At 47.2% G+C, this 5,951-nt stretch overlaps 1 non-coding gene across 1 annotated transcript; it reads right to left on the bottom strand.

Annotated features, from left to right (window-relative positions):
* Positions 1-5,564: 5,564 nt before the first annotated feature.
* trnac-aca (transfer RNA cysteine (anticodon ACA)) lies at positions 5,565-5,646 on the bottom strand. Its single transcript has one exon. It is a non-coding gene; the product is annotated as a tRNA-Cys (tRNA).
* Positions 5,647-5,951: the final 305 nt, after the last annotated feature.

Raw genomic sequence — 5,951 nt, 5'->3', positions numbered from 1 at the left:
ATTTGCACAAGCTCAGCCTATATGTACACTTCAGAATCAGAATCAGCTTTATTGCCAAGTATGCTTACACATACAAGGAATTTGTCTTGGTGACAGGAGCTTCCAGTCTACAACAATACAAACAATACCAAAAACAGCAGCATGACATAGGTAATTAAAAACAAAAAAGAACACAATATAAATAATTATACATATACGTACATACACTCACCTTCATACATACCCACATACACACACGTAAGTGCAAATCTAATACAATCTGTATATAAAGAACAAAAAACAGTATATTATGTACAGAGCAATGTAAGTAATGGCAGAAGTGGATATGTTGGATAATATCAATTAAAATTAAAATTAAACTGTGTATTGCACATCATTATTGCTCAATGGGGCAATTTAATTGTTCATTAGATGGATGGCCTGAGGGAAAAAACTGTTCCTGTGTCTGACGGTTCTGGTTTTCAGAGCTCTGAAGCGCCGGCCAGAAGGCAACAGTTCAAAAATGTAGTGGGCAGGGTGAGTGGTGTCCAGAGTGATTTTACCAGCCTTTTCCTCACTCTGGAAGTGTATAGTTCTTGAAGATACTGTCATTATAGTCATTGTAGATACTGTAAAGATGTCATTTAAATAGAGAATAAATAATTTAGGTCCCAAAACTGAAGCTTGAGGAAGGCCGCATATTACTGTTTCTAATTCAGACTGCGTATTATTAATTTGTACATACTGAAATCTATTACTTAAATAACTCTTTAACCACTGATGTGTGACCCCTCGTAAACCATATTGTTCACATTTTTTCAACAATAAAGCATGGTCAATAGTGTCAAACGCTTTACACAAATCAATAAACACACCCACTGTATTGAGTTTTTGGTCAACTGCAGCTGCAACATGTTCAACAAGCTCCATCACAGCTAAGGATGTAGAGCAGTTGTTCCTAAATCCATATTGGTGCTCACTTAGTACATCGTATTTATTTAGAAAGGAGTCCAATCTGTTTATAAACAATTTTTCAAGTATTTTTGAAAACTGAGGTAACAGTGATATACACTCACCTAAAGGATTATTAGGAACACCATACTAATACTGTGTTTGACCCCCTTTCGCCTTCAGAACTGCCTTAAGTCTACGTGGCATTGATTCAACAAGGTGCTGAAAGCATTCTTTAGAAATGTTGGCCCATATTGATAGGAGAGCATCTTGCAGTTGATGGAGATTTGTGGGATGCACATCCAGGGCACGAAGCTCCCGTTCCACCACATCCCAAAGATGCTCTATTGGGTTGAGATCTGGTGACTGTGGGGGCCATTTTAGTACAGTGAATTCATTGTCATGTTCAAGAAACCAATTTGAAATGATTCAAGCTTTGTGACATGGTGCATTATCCTGCTGGAAGTAGCCATCAGAGGATGGGTACATGGTGGCCATAAAGGGATGGACATGGTCAGAAACAATGCTCAGGTAGTCTGTGGCATTTAAACGATGCCCAATTGGCACCAAGGGGCCTAAAGTGTGCCAAGAAAACATCCCCCACACCATTACACCACCACCAACAGCCTGCACAGTGGTAACAAGGCATGATGGATCCATGTTCTCATTCTGTTTACGCCAAATTCTGACTCTACCATCTGAATGTCTCAACAGTCAACAGACTCATCAGACCAGGCAACATTTTTCCAGTCTTCAACTGTCCAATTTTGGTGAGCTCTTGCAAATTGTAGCCTCTTTTTCCTATTTGTAGTGGAGATGAGTGGTACCCGGTGGGGTCTTCTGCTGTTGTAGCCCATCCGCCTCAAGGTTGTGCGTGTTGTGGCTTCACAAATGCTTTGCTGCATACCTCGGTTGTAACGAGTGGTTATTTCAGTCAAAGTTGCTCTTCTATCAGCTTGAATCAGTCGGCCCATTCTCCTCTGACCTCTAGCATCAACAAGGCATTTTCGCCCACAGGACTGCTGCATACTGGATGTTTTTCCCTTTTCACACCATTCTTTGTAAACCCTAGAAATGGTTGTGTGTGAAAATCCCAGTAACTGAGCAGATTGTGAAATACTCAGACCAGCCCGTCTGGCACCAACAACCATGCCACGCTCAAAATTGCTTAACGCTTTGCCGGTCCGATGTGCCGCACACGACCCACGGTGTGTTTCAGAGGTTTATGTTTTTGAAAGATAACACTCCAAAAAAAAAAAAAGTAAACTGTGGCAGCGGGGGCGTGGTCAAGCGCCCGTCCGGGAGAGAAAAGCGGTAAGGGCGCTCACACCTGGGCTAAATTATGTCTAACACCTGTCTCTAATTGCAGTAGAGCGAGGAGAGCGGTTAAAAAGCCAGCAGCCACAGAGCAGAGAGAGGCGGAGACGGACGTACAGCCACTCAGCGTTTCTGTGCTTACGTGTGTGTGTGTGCACATTATAAAAAAACAATTAAAAGACTTACCTTGTGCCAGACCCCCTGTTTTCCTGTCCTCCTTGAGAAAGTCACTACACTGGTGCTGAAACCCGGGAAAAATTGATGATGGAACAGAGTCGCCCCATAGAGTCCTCCCAGCTGACGGAAGTCCTCCAGTCCCTCGCTACACTCCATCAGAGCCACCAACAATCCCCTGCTTGAGCTCCGGCAAGACCAGGATCTTCGGTTCTTCGAGATCATGCGGGCTCAAGCAGAGGACCGGCACGCCATCCGGAGCCTCCTCAGCCAGGAGGCCGCTCCAGCCGCAGCCGCGACCCCGGACACTCGCGCCAAATTGCCCCCACCCGCGTTACAGAAGATGGGGCCGGCAGATGATCCAGAGGCATTCATCGATCTGTTCGAACGATCGGCGGAAATTTGGGGGTGGCCCCAAGACCAATGGGCAGCCCGTCTAGTCCCTCTGTTGTCCGGGGAAGCACAGCTCGCGGCGCAACAGCTGCCGGCAACAAGCCTCCTGGCTTATCCTGATCTGAGGAGAGCCATCTTGCAACGGGTTGGTCAGAGTCCCGAAGAAAGTCGCCAGCTCTTCCGGCCTTGAAGCTCGATAAATCCGACCGCCCGCTTGCGTTCAGCCCAGCGGCTCCGTGATGCCTGTCGGAGGTGGCTGCTCGCGCGGGACCGCGACGCCGAGGAGCTAGTCGATCAGGTGGTACTGGAGCAGTTTGTCCAGCGCTTGCCCCGAAGACGGGCGGAGTGGGTCCAGTGCCACCGCCCGGCGTCGCTGGAGGAAGCCGTCCGACTCGCGGAGGACCACATGGCGGCGATTCCCAGGGCGGATGAGCCCTCTCTCTCTGTCTCCCCTTCCCCTGTGTCTTCCCCTGTTTTTTTTCCCTCCCCTCTTCCCTCTCGCTCTGCTCTCTCCCCAGGGTCCGTTCCTGCCCCCCGCAGGCGAGGAGCGTTTGTGAGACCAGCTTCCCGGCCTTGGGAACACCCGCCTAGCCCTTCCCCGTCCTTCAGCCGCTCTCCTCCTCATGTGGGGGCACCCGCCAGCACGGGTGCGGCCGCGGCGCCTGGGCCGGTCTGCTGGAGGTGCGGAGACCCGGACCACTTCCGGGATCAGTGTCCGCTGATGGAAATAGGGGCAGTGGTGCGGGTCTCCGATGTTCCGCAGGCTGCCCCCGATCGGGCTGGAGCGTATCGGATTCCGGTAAGGATCCAGGGGGGTACATACCAAGCTTTGTTGGATACCGGCTGTAACCAGACCACCATCCACCAACGCTTGGTTCAACCCGGGGGCTCTGGGCTCAGCTAAACTGGTGAGGGTGAGGTGTGTGCATGGGGATATTCACAAGTATCCCGTGGTGACTCTGGCGATCAAATTCCGGGGAGAAAAACATAGTGTGGTGGCAGCGGTTAGTTCCCGCCTCACCCATCCGCTAATTTTGGGTACGGATTGGCCGAATTTTAGAAAGTTATTGGGGGGAGTTTGTGAGGCTTACATTTAAAATAACTTCTGAAGCATATATGGACCACAATTCTTTTCAAAATTCATAGCATTAGCAAATAACTTTTTTATTAACGATCTTAATACCAAAAAAGGAAGCAGATGAACAGCAGCACCAAAGTTGACAGGATTCAAACCTGCACAGGGAATCCCCAATGGATTTCAAGTCCAGCGCCTTAACCACTCGGCCGCGACTACTTTACAGTCATGTGTAGCTTTTATCTGGCTTGTGGCATCAATACAGCACAAGCAAATGGCAGAACTGCTTGGTCAGGCAAACCTGCCAGTGTTGCTCTCAAAGCAGCAGCTTTGCCAGCTTCGTCATACTTCCCTCTAGAGATTGCCACCTAGCCCTCCAGTAGCTAAACCTAAATTAAAATGGGAAGAAATTCAGCTTGGACATTATCCCTTTTGGATGTTTCTCACATCCAAGAGATCAAGTATACATTCATTTAGAAGGGAAATGGGAAATATGATTCACTGTAAACTGATAGCCCAAACAGGGACATCAACCCTGTACCCTAAGATTAAACGTTTCATGCGTTACTTGCTGAGCTACCCAGGCTCCTGAAAGCTTTGACAGCCCCGCTAATATAAAGACAGTCCAGCCAATATGTGCACTTGACCTGTTGACTGAGTTACTTTGCAATGAACTCTACAAAGAATAAGGATTGGGGGCGTTGTGCTGCTCTTGGCAGGAAGGGAATGCTAAAAAAAAGTCTGGGATCCATTTTATGGCAGCTTTCCCAATCTATTTTGGTCTAGAGAGCCGAGTAATTATTACTAAAATGTTACAATGAGCACACTTCATTTTTATAAAAGAGAACATAAGAGCTCTTTGAGTGGAGGACCTATGCATTTACATGAGAATTTCTTCCCTTTAAGAAGATAAAGCAGTAATATTCCAAAAAGCCAGTAGAAAGGCAACCTTTCATTGCTCTGATATGGAAGATTCTCTACTCAATATCAAGCATTTACTCTTGAACTTGCTATTTAAGGCCTCTAAGTCATGAGGGGGTACCAAAGCCACAGCTCCTACTGCCTGACTTGGACCTTTTGGAACAGTGCCCACTTCAGGCTCGAAACGAGACACGGATCAGCAAGTGAAATACAAAAGAAGAATCTTGTACAAAGACACGGCCAAAGGCATAATTAATGAATCTAAGTGACAGCCACTCTAAAACAAGAGAATAAAGCCAAAGCAAAACAGAGAGCAAGCCTAGTCAGCTTAACCACTCGGCCATGACTACACCGTTCTGCACTACTGTACTCTTTTGGCTGGATGGGCAAAGCACAGGACACAGCAGAGCTTGAGAGAACACACACAGTTGAAAGGCTTGTGTCAGCAGAAGTGTCAAAATGAGCTAGCTTTCTTCGTCTAATGGAAACTGCTGCCGTGACCCGGATTTCGAACCGGGGTTGCTGTGGCCACAACACAGAGTACTAACCACTATACGATCACGGCACACCACACACCTAGTGCATAAGGCATCTGCTCAGACCTGCTAATATTTAAAAAGCCTTATGCTTGCCTGTGTCACTGTGTACATTCAAAAGGTCTTCTGAAGCATACATGAACCACAATTCTTTTCAAAATACATAACATTGTCACAGAACTTTTTTTAACGATCATAACACCAAAAAATAGCAGACTCGTAGTCAGCAGGATTCGAACATGCGCGGGGAGACCCCAATGGATTTGTAGTCCATCGCCTTAACCACTCGGCCACAACTACTTCAAAACAGTTACATATAGCTTTTATCTGGCTTGTGGCATCAATACAGCCCAAGCAAATGGCAGAATTGCTTGGTCAGGGAACTTAGAGGGTTGTTGGAAATCTGCCCATTGCAATCACTGGCCATCATACGTTTCATGGATGCGAGGGACGATGACAGGTTCGTGTACCGCCCTATTGCCACTTATCTCATAGACCGGATGGAGGATGTCGGTTCGTGGATGGTGAAATTTCCAAATAGTGATGGTCCGGTTTACATGCCCGAACGGACGCACATAGGGGGCGATGTAAGCTGTGGTGAGACC

The sequence above is a fragment of the Xyrauchen texanus genome, chromosome 6, assembly GCF_025860055.1.
Source record: "Xyrauchen texanus isolate HMW12.3.18 chromosome 6, RBS_HiC_50CHRs, whole genome shotgun sequence".
NCBI classification, from domain to species: Eukaryota; Metazoa; Chordata; class Actinopteri; order Cypriniformes; family Catostomidae; genus Xyrauchen; species Xyrauchen texanus.
Note: the sequence above shows the minus strand (reverse complement) of the source record. Positions and strands in the feature narration are given on the sequence as shown.